Source organism: Bombina bombina, chromosome 6, assembly GCF_027579735.1.
Source record: "Bombina bombina isolate aBomBom1 chromosome 6, aBomBom1.pri, whole genome shotgun sequence".
In the NCBI taxonomy this organism is placed as follows: domain Eukaryota; kingdom Metazoa; phylum Chordata; class Amphibia; order Anura; family Bombinatoridae; genus Bombina; species Bombina bombina.
Window position 1 is genome coordinate 93,324,574 of NC_069504.1, and position 14,561 is coordinate 93,339,134.

Sequence of the window (14,561 nt, forward strand, 5' to 3'; positions counted from 1 at the left end):
GTAACTATTAAATAGTTCTTAACTATTTAATAGCTATTGTACCTGGTTAAAATAATTACAAAGTTGCCTGTAAAATAAATATTAATCCTAAAATAGCTATAATATAATTATAATTTATATTGTAGCTATATTAGGATGTATTTTACAGGTAAGTATTTAGCTTTAAATAGGAATTATTTATTTAATAAGAGTTAATTTATTTCGTTAGATAAAAATTATATTTAACTTAGGGGGGTGTTAGTGTTAGGGTTAGACTTAGCTTTAGGGGTTAATACATTTATTAGAATAGCGGTGAGCTCCGGTCGGCAGATTAGGGGTTAATAATTGAAGGTAGGTGTCGGCGATGTTAGGGAGGGCAGATTAGGGGTTAATACTATTTATGATAGGGTTAGTGAGGCGGATTAGGGGTTAATAACTTTATTATAGTAGCGCTCAGGTCCGCTCGGCAGATTAGGGGTTAATAAGTGTAGGTAGGTGTCGGCGACGTTGAGGGGGGCAGATTAGGGGTTAATAAATATAACATAGGGGTCGGCGATGTTAGGGGTAGCAGATTAGGGGTACATAGGGATAACGTAGGTGGCGGCGATTTGCGGTCGGAAGATTAGGGGTTAATTATTTTAAGTAGCTTGCGGCGACGTTGTGGGGGGCAAGTTAGGGGTTAATAGATATAATACAGGGGTCGGCGGTGTTAGGGGCAGCAGATTAGGGGTACATAAGTATAACGTAGGTGGCGGTCGGCAGATTAGGGGTTAAAAATTTTAATCGAGTGGCGGCGATGTGGGGGGACCTCGGTTTAGGGGTACATAGGTAGTTTATGGGTGTTAGTGTACTTTAGGGTACAGTAGTTAAGAGCTTTATAAACCGGCGTTAGCCAGAAAGCTCTTAACTCCTGCTATTTTCAGGCGGCTGGAATCTTGTCGTTAGAGCTCTAACGCTCACTGCAGAAACGACTCTAAATACCGGCGTTAGGAAGATCCCATTGAAAAGATAGGCTACGCAAATGGCGTAGGGGGATCTGCGGTATGGAAAAGTCGCGGCTGAAAAGTGAGCGTTAGACCCTTTAATCACTGACTCCAAATACCAGCGGGCGGCCAAAACCAGCGTTAGGAGCCTCTAACGCTGGTTTTGACGGCTACCGCCGAACTCTAAATCTAGGCCTAAGAATGCAGGATCAGAATGAATCTAAAATGGCTGCTGCCCAGGAGCTGGGAGGGTCTGGGAGGGAGTGTCTGCTGCTGATTGGCTGAAATGTGTCTGCAGACTGTGAAATACAGGGTCAAAGTTTACTCAATGATGACGAATAGGGGGCGGATCGAACATCGCATATGTTCGCCCACCGTTGCGAACGCGAACAAGCTAAGATCGCCGGGAACTGTTCTCCGGCGAACTGTTCGCGACGTCACTATTAATGTGTATGTTTGTGTATATTTTGTTCTAAATGATTGATTGCTCACTGGCTAATAAAAATTTTTATATTGTTTTATTGGTTGACAGTGACAAAAAAAATATCTTATAATATAGGAACATCTGTTTTACTAAAAACAAATAATACACTTGTAAATGCTGGTGTGACTGTTTTGCATTTTTATTGCCTGGCTGATGTACCTGTATACACTGCAACAAAGGTAAGGGTCTGCAGATTTCTTTTAGTTAGGTCTGAAATTTTATTGGGCTTTTATCTGGCATAATGGGTGGTGAGGGGGTGGGGCAAGCAACTAATGTCTTACTTGGACATTTAACTGTCATAATGGGGGGCTGCAGGGGAGATATATATGTGTATCTGAGGACTAAGTGGTATCATACAAAGTTTTCCAAATTACCAGCACTGTTTTTATAAACCTGCATCTGATGTGTTCTGTTACGAGGGCATATAACTAACATTCTTCAAGGACCATGCATCTGATCTAGGATGCTGGTTGTATATGTAGCTGGAACAATGTGTTTGTCTGACCTTTACAGACTATACATTTAGATAGCCTAACAGAGACTACACTAGTCATGCCTAGGAGGTTTAGTTTGTAAATGTGTCTGGCATAAGCTAGCTTCATGCATCTAATCTGGGACCTCTGATAGACATATAAGGTTAAAGGGACATGGAACCCAACAATTTTCTTTCATGATTCTGATAGAGCATACAATTTCCAATGTACTTCTTTTATCTAATTGGCTTTATTCTCTTGGTATTCTATGTTGAAAAGCATATCTAGATGTGCTCAGGCACTAGCTACAAATCGGTGGCTAATCTTGAATGCCCATTTTCATTGGCTTACAAATGTGATCAGCAAGCTCTCAGGAGTGTATTGCTGCTTCCTCAATAAAAGATACCAAGAGAATGAAGCAAAATTGAAAAGGTGTTTAAACATGTATAATCTATCTGAATCATGAAAGAAAAAATGTTGGGTTTCATGTCCCTTTAAAGTCTCATTAAGGCATATAACTAGGCTGCAAAGGGTTCTTGCATCTGGTTTCAATTGCTAATGAAGGCCTCGATCACATACTTGGCGTTGTGCGCAAAAAAGAGTGTCTCCAATTTTGTGGGGAATCGTGCAATCACATACCCAGCACAGCAGACAACTTACGCATATTGTGGGAGGCCCCCGCAATTTTAAAGTGTGATTTTAACATAAAATAAAATTAGTCTTTATTTTTCAGTTACGCGTTCTGGTGACCTGCTTGTGTAATGCCGCCCCCTGCAGATTAGCAGGGGGTGTCAATCAGCCGATTGTATAGGATCAGGCGGATTGATGTCCGCAGCCTCAGAGCAGGCGGGCCAGTTATGGAGCAGGGGTCTAAAGACCGCTGCTCCATAACTGCTGTTTCTGGCGAGCCTGAAGGCTTGCGCAGAAACAGGGGCATCAAGCTCCATTCGGAGCTTGATAATTTGGCCCCTAGTTGTTTACACAAACACCCTCCCCTCCACCCCTTATAAATATAGAACAATAGGACATTTACAAAATGAGATACATGTCTCACTTACTGCTGTTGCTGTGGAGAATGTGGGCAGTGGTGGATTTTATGGGTCCTGGAAATTGGGATTAATGACTTTTGAGGTTAATCTGTGTGTGGGCTGCAGGTTGGGGTCAGCTGCTACCATTACTGCCAAATGGCAATAAACTGGACTCCCGACTGAAATAAAAACAAAAGTCAAAAACAGTAAATAAGCTTTTTCTTAATGTTCCTTTAACACTGAACCCTTGTAACGTTTTCTGTTTAAAAAGAAAAAAAAGTATATATTACATGCAGTAGCAGCAAATCAGTTGACTCCAGTGCTTCATTATAGAAGTATGTGTCAAACAATCACTAGGCTTTCACATTTTTCAAATAGTGGACTAGATTTAACCCCTAAATTGCAACAACCCGCTCCACAACTGCCTACTCTACCTAACCCCTAAACTGTTTCTATCACCACCTTAAAGGGATAGTAAAGTCAAACTTACATGTTTCAAATAGGGCATTTAATTTTAAACAACTTTCTTATTTACTTTTATCATCAAATTTGCTTTGTTCTCTTGGTATTCTTAGTTGAAAGTTAAACCCAGGTAGGCTCATATGCTAATTTCTAAGCCCTTGAAGGCCGCCTCTTATCTGAATGCATTTGACAGTTTTTCACAGCTAAAGGGCGTTAGTTCACGTGTTTCATATAGATAACATTGTGCTCACGCATGTGCAAGTCTGTTAAACAGCCTGTTTCATTGTAGTAACACAAAAGCACTAATAGCAGTAGCTTATACTTAAATGATTGCAATATGTGTTATTTATAATTTTAAAAGAATTTTATCTTTAACCTCTTAGTGACCACAGCACTTTTCAATTTTCTTACCGTTAAGGACCAGGGCTATTTTTACATTTCTGGGGTGTTTGTGTTTAGCTGTAATTTTCCTCTTACTCATTTACTGTACCCACACATATTATATACCATTTTTCTCGCCATTAAATAGACTTTCTTAAGATATAATTATTTTAATTATCCTATATTATAAAAGACAAGTGTTTGTCTGAAGCCGTCATGAGCAGTACAGACAAACACTTGGCCTTAGGTACACAGCATACAAGCAGCTGTGAGATAGGGAGCGCGAGCTACTCAACAGCTGTGAGGTCTGCTGCGTGAGAAGCGGCAACGCGCTCCCCAGACCTCACAGCTGTTTGTGGCCGACGGGAGCGTCGCGAGGGGCGTGGCCGGGCGCCGCGAGGGGCGTGGCCGGGCGTCGCGAGGGGCGTGGCCGGGCGTCGCGCGGGGCGTGGCCAGGCGGGTGTTGCCGCGATGGGGCGTGGCGGGGCGGGGTCCCGCGAAGACAGAGCCAGAGAGGGAGCAGGAGGGTGGGGGGCAGAGAGCCAAAGAGAAGGGGGGGGGGCAGAGAGCCAGAGAGAAGGGGGGGGCAGAGAGCCAAAGAGAAGGGGGGGCAGAGAGCCAAAGAGAAGGGGGGGGGGGCAGAGAGCCAAAGAGAAGGGGGGGGGCAGAGAGCCAAAGAGAAGGGGGGGCAGAGAGCCAAAGAGAAGGGGGGGGGGCAGAGAGCCAAAGAGAAGGGGGGGCAGAGAGCCAAAGAGAAGGGGGGGGGGAGAGCCAAAGAGAAGGGGGGGGGGAGAGAGAGCCAAAGAGAAGGGGGGGGAGAGAGAGCCAAAGAGAAGGGGGGGGGGAGAGAGAGCCAAAGAGAAGGGGGGGGGGGAGAGAGAGCCAAAGAGAAGGGGGGGGGAGAGAGAGCCAAAGAGAAGGGGGGGAAGAGAGCCAAAGAGAAGGGGGGGAGAGCCAAAGAGGGGGGAGAGAGAGAGCCAAAGAGGAAAAAGAGCCAAAAAGGAGAGAGAGCCAAAGAGGGGGGAGAGAGAGCCAAAGAGGGGGGAGAGAGAGCCAAAGAGGGGGGGGGAGCCAAAGGGAGGGGGAGAGAGCTAAAGGGGGGGAGAGCCAAAGAGGGGGGAGAGAGAGAGCCAAAGAGGAAAGAGAGCCAAAGAGAGAGACAAAGAGGGGGGAGAGAGAGCCAAAGAGGGGGGGGCAGAGCCAAAGAGGGGGGGGAGAGCCAAAGAGGGGGGGAGAGAGCCAAAGAGGGGGGGAGAGCGCCAAAGAGGGGGGGAGAGAACAAAAGAGGGGGGAGAGAGCCAAAGAGGGGAGGGGAGAGAAAAAGAGGGGGGGGGGGAGCCAAAGAGGGGGGGAGCCAAAGGGGAGGGGGGAGCCAAAGGGGAGGGGAGAGCCAAAGAGGGGGGAGAGAGAGAGCCAAAGAGGAGAGAGAGCCAAAGAGGGGGGAGAGAGAGCCAAAGAGGGGGGAGAGAGAGCCAAAGAGGGGGGAGAGAGAGCCAAAAGGGGGGGGGAGCCAAAGAGGGGAGAGAGAGAGCCAAAGAGGAGAGAGAGCAAAAGAGGGGAGAGAGCCAAAGAGGGGGGGGGGAGAGCCAAAGAGGGGGGGGAGCCAAAGAGGGGGGGGGAGAGCCAAAGGGGGGGGAGAGCCAAAGAGGGGGGAGAGAGAGCAAAAGAAAGGATGGAGAGAGCCAAAGAGGGGAGAGAGAGAGCAAAAGAGGGGAGAGAGAGAGCAAAAGAGGGGAGAGAGAGAACAAAGGAGAGGGGGGAGAGAAAGCAAAAGAGAGGGGGTAAAGAAAGCAAAAGAGAGGGGGGAAGAGAGAGCAAAAGAAAGGGGGGAGAGAGCAAGGGGTGGGACCGCTGTTCTGAAAAAAATGGCCCGTGTACACGGGCTTTAGTACTAGTATCATATAATTTACTATAAAAAATATAAAATATGATTAAAAAATGGAAAAAACACACCTTTTCAAATTTGACCCCCAAAATCTGTTACACATCTACAGCCACCAAAAAACACCCATGCTAAATATTTTATAAATTTTGTCCTGAGTTTAGAAACACCCAATGTTTACATGTTATTTGCTTTTTTTGCAAGTTATAGGGCTATAAGTACAAGTAGCACTTTGCTATTTCTAAACCATTTAAAAAAAAAAAAAAAAAAAATTAGCGATAGTTACATTGTAACACTGATATCTGTCAGGAATCCCTGAATAACCCTTGACGTGTATATATTTTTATTTATTAGACAACCCAAATTATTGATCTAGGACCATTTTGATATATTTCATGCCACCATTTCACCGCCAAATGCGATCAAATAAAAAAATCATTCACTTTTTCACAAACTTTAGGTTTTATAGCTTTGGCATTACTTTTTGGTAATTAGAAGGCTGCTAAATGCCGCTGCGCACCACACTTGTATTATGCTCATGACCTTTTCACAAACTTTAGGTTTCTCACTGAAATTATTTACAAGCATCTTGTTCATTTATGGCACAAATGGTTGTAAAAGCTTCTCTTGGTTCTCTTTTGTTCAGAAATAGCAGACATATATGGCTTTGGCATTGCTTTTAGTCAATTAGAAGGCCGCTAAATGCCACTGTGCACCACACTTGTATTATGCCCAGCTGTGAAAGGGTTAATTAGGTAGCTTGTAGGGCTAATTTTAGCCTTAGTGTAGAGATCAGCCTCCCACCTGACACACCCCACCCCCTGATCCCTCCTTGACCCCTCTCAAACAGCTCCCTTTCCTCCCCACCCCACAATTGTCACCACCATCTTAAGTACTGGCAGAAAGTCTGCCAGTACTAAAATAAAAGGCTTAATTTTTTGTGTATATATATATATATATATATATATATATATATTAAAAAAAAATTCCGCAGTGTAGGATCCCCAATAAGCCCCCAATCTTCCTGATCTCTCCAAAACAGCTCTTTAACCCTCCCCTCTAACTATTTGCCGCCATATTTGGTACTGGCAGCTGTCTGCCAGTACCCAGTTTTCTACAAAAATAAATTGCAATTTTTCTGTAGTGTAGCTGCCCCCCTCCATACCCTCCCCCATCCCAGATCCGTTTCCCCAACACTTATTTCCCTCTCACTCTCCCTTCTTCCCTCTCCATCCACCAACATACACTTAATGTGTAGTGGGAGCCCTCATGTGGGCACGCGCGCATCCTCTGCTGTGCATTCCCAAATCTGGAACGCCTCTCCAGCAATAGGCCACCCACCCGCCTCCCTCGTATCCCTCCCATGCCACCAATGATCAGCACCATCTCTGTCCGATGCAGAGAGGGCCAAAGAGTGGCCCTCTCTGCATCGGTTTGCTTAAAAAAGGGTATTGCATGATGCCTCAATATTGAGGCATCGCTGCAATACCCTGAAAGCTGCTGGAAGTGATCAGGATCGCTTTCAGAGCTTGAAACCCCAGAGGATGTGCTAGACACATCCCTGGTCGTTAACAACTGTTTTTTTGTAGTACGTGCCTGGCACATCCTTGGTCATTGAGGGGTTAAATCCTTTTTTTTTTTTTATTTATTGAAGAAATATTACATACAATAAGTGTTAACAGACACCGAAGGTTATCTAGTTCGATATTATACAAAAAGCATTTGGCATCTTAGGATACAGGTTAATGTTGCTTTCTAGTCTTTTGTGTGTATTTCTTTTCAACTCAAACTTATACAAACAAACAACTTGTTCACTCTACAAAGTACTTATTGAGGCTAAGTCCCAACAGAGATAAGAGTCCTTTCCTCTTCCTGAGGTATAAACTTCCATGCCATATTCCTTTATTCATATATTAGATCTCTTCTGCAATATAGATTGTTATATATGTAGAACCACTTTCGGGTGGAGAGATATAAAAATCAAGCAAAAAATTTCTAAGGCAATTAGAATACCTGATTATTTTTCAGATGGCCATATTCCTCTAGGTCTAGGAGATCATCAACTGTGTCAGTCCACATAATTTTCGAAGGGGTTAGGGGGCTCTTCCAGTGTCTGGCTATTAATGATTTCGCGGCATTAAGGCAGTTCTGTATAAGGCATGATCTCAATCTACATTTTACCTTGGGAAGGTCATTTAGTAATGCTATTCTGGGAGTCAGTGAAAGGTCCTGTATGAGGGATTTCTTAAGGAAAGATTCTATTAGTTGCCACAAAGGTTTTATCTTAGGACACTGCCACCATATATGAATTAAAGACCCATGTCCTCCACAGCCTCTCCAACACAACCTAGAGGCTTCTGGATATATAGAGTGTAGGCGAGTGGGAGTTAAATACTATCTTGTAAGAACTTTAAAATTTAGTTCTAAGATTTGTGGCGAGGTAGAAGATTTACGTGTTTTATTAAAAATGTTTCTCCACTCTGTTTTGTCCATGTCTAGGTGTAAGTCATGTTGCCATTTAGCTGTATAAGAAGGGAGTAATGCAGAACCATAAGTTTGTAATTGTCTGTGGGATAGCGCTAGGGGATGGCAGATTGTTGTGTTCTGCAGGCATAGCAATTCAAACGGTGTGGGTGTTCTCAATAGGTCTGCTTTATGAGGGCATGACGCTATATAGTGTGAGAGTTGTGCATGTTTTAACCAGCTCCCTGGACGTCCCCCACGCTTGGAGGAACTTTTTTAATTTAGAATAGGGTAGGGCATTTTTTTATTTTGGGGGGTTTGTTATTTTATTAGGGGGCTTAGATTAGGTGTAAGTAGCTTAAAATTGTTGTAATATTTTTAAAATGTTTGTAACTTATTTTTTTATTTTTTGTAACTTAGCTTTTTTTATTTTTTGTACTTTAGTTAGTTTATGTAATTTTATTTAATTGGAGTTATTTGTAGGTAGTTTATTTAATTTATTTAATGATAGTATAGTGTTAGGTTTAATTGTAACTTAGGTTAGGATTTATTTTACAGGTAATTTTGTATTTCTTTTAGCTAGGTAGTTATTAAATAGTTAATAACTATTTAATAACTATTCTAACTAGCTAAAATAAATACAAAGTTACCTGTAAAATAAATATAAATCCTAAGATAGCTACAATGTAATTATTAATTATATTGTAGCTATCTTAGGGTTTATTTTACAGGTAAGTATTTAGTTTTAAATAGGAATAATTTATTAAAGTATAGTGTAGTGATAGGTGTAATTGTAACTTAGGTTAGTTTTTATTTTACAGGTAAATTTCTCTTTATTTTAGCTAGGTAAGCTATTAAACAGTTAATAACTATTTAATAGCTATTGTACCTAGTTAAAATAAATTGAAAGTTACCTGTAAAATAAAAATAAATCCTAAGATAGCTACAATATAATTATTATTTATATTGTAGCTATATTAGGGTTTATTTTACAGGTAAGTATTTAGTTTTAAATAGGATTAACTTAGTTAATAAGAGAAATATTATTTAGATTTATTTAATTAATATTTAAGTTAGGGGGGTGTTAGGGTTAGTGTTAGACTTAGGTTTAGGGGTTAATAATTTTATTACAGTGGCGGCGGTGTAGTGGGGGGCAGGATAGGGGTTAATACATTTATTATAGGTGGCGACAGTGTAGGGGGGGCAGGATAGGGGTTAATAAATTTAATATAGGTTGCGGCGGGTTCAGAGAGCGGCGGTTTAGGGGTTAAACTATTTATTTATTTGCGGCGAAGTCCGGGATCAGCAGGATAGGGGTTAATAACTTTATTATAGAGGGCGGCGGTATAGGGGGGGCAGGATATGGGTTACTAGGTATCATGTAGGTGGCAGCGGTGTCCGGGAGCAGCGGTTTAGGGGTTAATACATTTATCAGAGTTGTGGCAGGGTCTAGGAGTGGCGGTTTAGGGGTTAATACATTTATCAGAGTTGCGGCAGGGTCTAGGAGCGGCGGTTTAGGGGTTAGTATCTTTTTTTAGTTGCGGGGGGCTCCGGGGGCGCCGGTATAGGGGGGTAGAACAAGAGCAGCGAGATCGGATGAGTGATAACTCTCACAGTCCGCTGCTCATCGCCCCGCTGCTTTTTGACAGCTTTATTTGATAACTTAGTTTTAATTTTTCAGGTCCGCGGCGGCGAAGGTAGGCGCGCTTAGGCGGGCGTATTGGGCCGGCGAAGGCAGGAAAGTTGACACGTTGATAACTACCCCGCCATGTGTGATCCCATTCCTGAGTTCTATAAATCTTTTTTTTTTTTTTTAATGATTTCTGAGGTTTTCTTTTACTTCCTGTCCCAGCCCCTCAAGGAGCAAGAGGCCTCAAAAAGAAGGCAAACGTATAGGGCTTGATTAAAAGTGGAGCACTAAATTATTGAGCTCCCGCAAATTTGCACCTTTGCGGGAGCTCAATAATTAACCAGCCATTACAAGTGACTAGATATTGCTACCGCAAAATCGTGGTAGCAATAAGCACTCCGAAAATTAACCAGAGATTAGATCTCTGGTTAATTTTCTAAAAGTGCCCCAAATACTCTCAAAATAGATGGCATTATAGTTTTTTTATTTTAAAAAAAAATCAAGTATTTTTTTTATTTAAAAAAAAAAAAAAAACTGCACAGGGCAGTTTTGGGGCTTTAAAGTTGGTGGGAGTGGGTTGTTAGAAAAAAAAAACGGCAATGAAAAGTGCAGTCTATGGGAACTGTGTTCTAATAGACCTCAATGTAAATATATACATATGTATATGTTTATATACATATATATTTATGTGCTAATATGTGTATATACATATATATTTATGTACAAAATTTCAAAAATCCCAGCCACTGAGTCTTAGAATCAAAAAGTTTTATTCTTCAACAAAAGATATGATCAAAATTGATCTTTCACAAAAAGCAATCATGAGTATCAAGGAAACATCAGGTGTAAGTTCACTCAAATCCACACATACCCCATCCACCAAACACATTCGTATCTAACCCTCAGCAAAATAAAGAAAAACATCAAAGCAAAAACAATCATCAGAAAAATAAATGCAATGTCACTCCCAGGGCGTCCCCAGAGAGTGAATATTACGACACCACCCACTCAGGACCTCAAAGGATCAAGAACCATTGCGAGTGTCCACTCAATCTTCAACTCTGTAGTATTATATTAACCAAGAGTGTCTCGTATTAATTGTGGCAACTCCCAAAACAAGAATGTCTCATTCGTTATAAAGCCTCCAGCTGTAACAATATGTATCTGTTTGAAACCATCAGCAATTTGTCTACTTGCCACTGTATAAAGGTGGTCACAGGAGACATGAAATATTATGGTATTTGTAATCCATCATAGTGAATGCTGGTAACGGCTATAGTGACAAATCTTGTAATTGTTGAAATCTTTTGGTTCAGATGTCCCTTTAACCTGACGTGCTACTGGCCATACATTATGTTGCGGGGAGCTGTGAACGTACTAACGGCCCAAACACACACCCTTTTCACACTTCACTCACGGTATTGTGCACTGTCCCTTTATAGCAGAGGATATATCACACTCCACATTTTCCTTTTCACCAAAACTGCGAGTATCTCATACCCTCGTGGCAGTTCGTGACCATTAATGTGTTGTGAATGTGTTGTAAACAAAGCAAATGCTTGAACAGTGGTGTTACCTCCTTCAGTGTAATGATTATATGATTCATTTGTTAGAAATATCATATTTGTGAGAATAAGCATAGAATAGGGTCAGAAAGAGGGCCTTTGAGACATGCGTTGCCTTAACCGACTGCATATAGTCTCCCTAATTTTTCACACAAATAGGATATCCCGTAGCGGGACCCCCGGTATTGAACAAATTGCACTCAATATGAAATATTAACTTATACTGATTAAACACGCTGTGCGCGGAATACTGATGAGAGGGAATGTTTCGTTTAAGGTACGTTGATTGATGGCAGATACAGAGCTATAATTGAAATTTGCCGCGGATGCCTATATATATACATTTATAATTCCCTGAACAGAGAAAGTACAACGGTTGGATCTTGAAGGTGTCATATATTGACATATTCTCACTGGGGAGTTATGTGGAGCCTATTTAGTACCTGCTCGGCAGCGATCACCAGCTATTCGTGAGTCTTAGATTCATTCGTTTTCTATCTCAGCAATGCTTTCACAAACACGAGTGTAGAATGTGACGTTAGAGTGGGGGTGTGTATGCGAGTAGCCAATGAGATTACTATTGATTCTATTTAAGTCACACCTCCACCCCATTACCTGTAAATTCCTTGAGAAAGGGGCGGAGTCCCGAAACGCGCGTCGGAACGAGGAGACGCCACCACAGCTACCTGGATATCGTGCTATCTAAGCCACAGAAATTGCGAGGTGAGACTAGATACCCATACGGGGGGCCCATAGAAACCACACTGAAGACAGAGAGTCTCACGGCACTATCGACATATGCACATATACGCTGAAGGAGGTAACACCACTGTTCAAGCATTTGCTTTGTTTACAACACATTCACAACACATTAATGGTCACGAACTGCCACGAGGGTATGAGATACTCGCAGTTTTGGTGAAAAGGAAAATGTGGAGTGTGATATATCCTCTGCTATAAAGGGACAGTGCACAATACCGTGAGTGAAGTGTGAAAAGGGTGTGTGTTTGGGCCGTTAGTACGTTCACAGCTCCCCGCAACATAATGTATGGCCAGTAGCACGTCAGGTTAAAGGGACATCTGAACCAAAAGATTTCAACAATTACAAGATTTGTCACTATAGCCGTTACCAGCATTCACTATGATGGATTACAAATACCATAATATTTCATGTCTCCTGTGACCACCTTTATACAGTGGCAAGTAGACAAATTGCTGATGGTTTCAAACAGATACATATTGTTACAGCTGGAGGCTTTATAACGAATGAGACATTCTTGTTTTGGGAGTTGCCACAATTAATACGAGACACTCTTGGTTAATATAATACTACAGAGTTGAAGATTGAGTGGACACTCGCAATGGTTCTTGATCCTTTGAGGTCCTGAGTGGGTGGTGTCGTAATATTCACTCTCTGGGGACGCCCTGGGAGTGACATTGCATTTATTTTTCTGATGATTGTTTTTGCTTTGATGTTTTTCTTTATTTTGCTGAGGGTTAGATACGAATGTGTTTGGTGGATGGGGTATGTGTGGATTTGAGTGAACTTACACCTGATGTTTCCTTGATACTCATGATTGCTTTTTGTGAAAGATCAATTTTGATCATATCTTTTGTTGAAGAATAAAACTTTTTGATTCTAAGACTCAGTGGCTGGGATTTTTGAAATTTTGTACTATTATTCAGTCTTTGACCGGACTTTATCCCGTGCCTGAGCGCACTAACTAGAAAGGGTGGTGCGGTCACACTTTATGGTATATATATTAATTTGGTCTGTGACGGGCACACTCATATTTGATGAGTACGATGGAAGGGACTAAGATGTTTGCTTACTCAGATTTGGATGCCTCACGAATAGCTACTTTATGTGTGGGTAATAGAGATTTTCTGAATAATGAGCCTGATGTTAAGGAACCGCCGAGTTTAGAACAGATGATTAAGCAGAAGATTGTGTATGAGTTACATTCAGTTACTTTAGCGGAGTATTTTAGACAGAAGCGCATCCCAAGGGGTCTCAGGAGTCATCTCCACCCCACATTATTTAGGGAAAATTCAGAATACTGTGATAAATTTGAGGGCATTTTAAATAAATGCTCCTATGATATTTTGATTTTGACAATAGAGTATATACAGAAGGAACTACCCAAGATGCAGCAAGAGATAGATAAGGTGGAACTATCTCTTAAGGAGTTAAAATCTGAAACAGATTTCAGCAATTTTAAATCCAAACTGGACAGTGACCTTTCTGCCTTCAAAAAGGGTTTAGAAAGTAAAAAATATAAGAAATTTCAGAGAGATCTCACTGATTATCAAAATAATAAAGTTTATAGATGGCGCAATCCAGACTTTACACCTTTTAGAAGATTTAGAAGAGGGACACAAGTATACAATTTCCCAGGAGAGTCCTCCTCTGATAGTGATTTCAGTGACTCCTCAATCCCTTTTCCCTTAAGAGGACGTGGAACAAGAAATCGAAGAAGAGGAAGAGGAGGGGGGGGAGGAAACACCGGAGATACAACATACCAGATCTCAACCCGACAGAATCGGAGGGAGCAGAGAGTTTAGTAGTTAACATATCAGGGATTGAGATAAGTGAGGCAATCAAAGGGGTATTACAAAAGGGATTATCCTTTGTCCCTACTACAACCCCAGACTTTTTTGAATTAGAATGTGATCTTCATCGTTTTTTTAGGAACTTGAGATTAAAGAGTTTCTTTGCGAACAAAGGAGACGTTAACATCACTGAGCCTACCAGTCCCTTTCAATTCCATGTACAAAATATTAGACCCAAGAGTACTTTTAATCCTCCCCACACGAATGCTTCAGTTGAAGCATATATTACCCTAATTAAAAAAGATTTTGAAAAATTTAAAAGAAATTTCCGTACAAAAATGAAGTCTAACATCTCCAAACAAGAGAAATTAGCACTGATATCCATTCAGAAGAATGAGGACTTGATCCTGAAGCCAGCTGACAAGGGTGGTGCCCTGGTTATCATGCATAAGAACAAATATAAGGAGGAGGTCCTCCGCCAATTACAGGACACAGAGAATTATGCTAAATTGACGGCTGACCCTTCACCGAGGGTAAAGAACAAAATTAGCAAGATAATTGAGGAAGCTTTAGCCTCTGATATCATTACTAAGAAACAGGCAAAATTCCTGATCAAAGAACATCCGATTATACCGGTATTTTATGTATTACCCAAAATACATAAAAGACTTATTGATC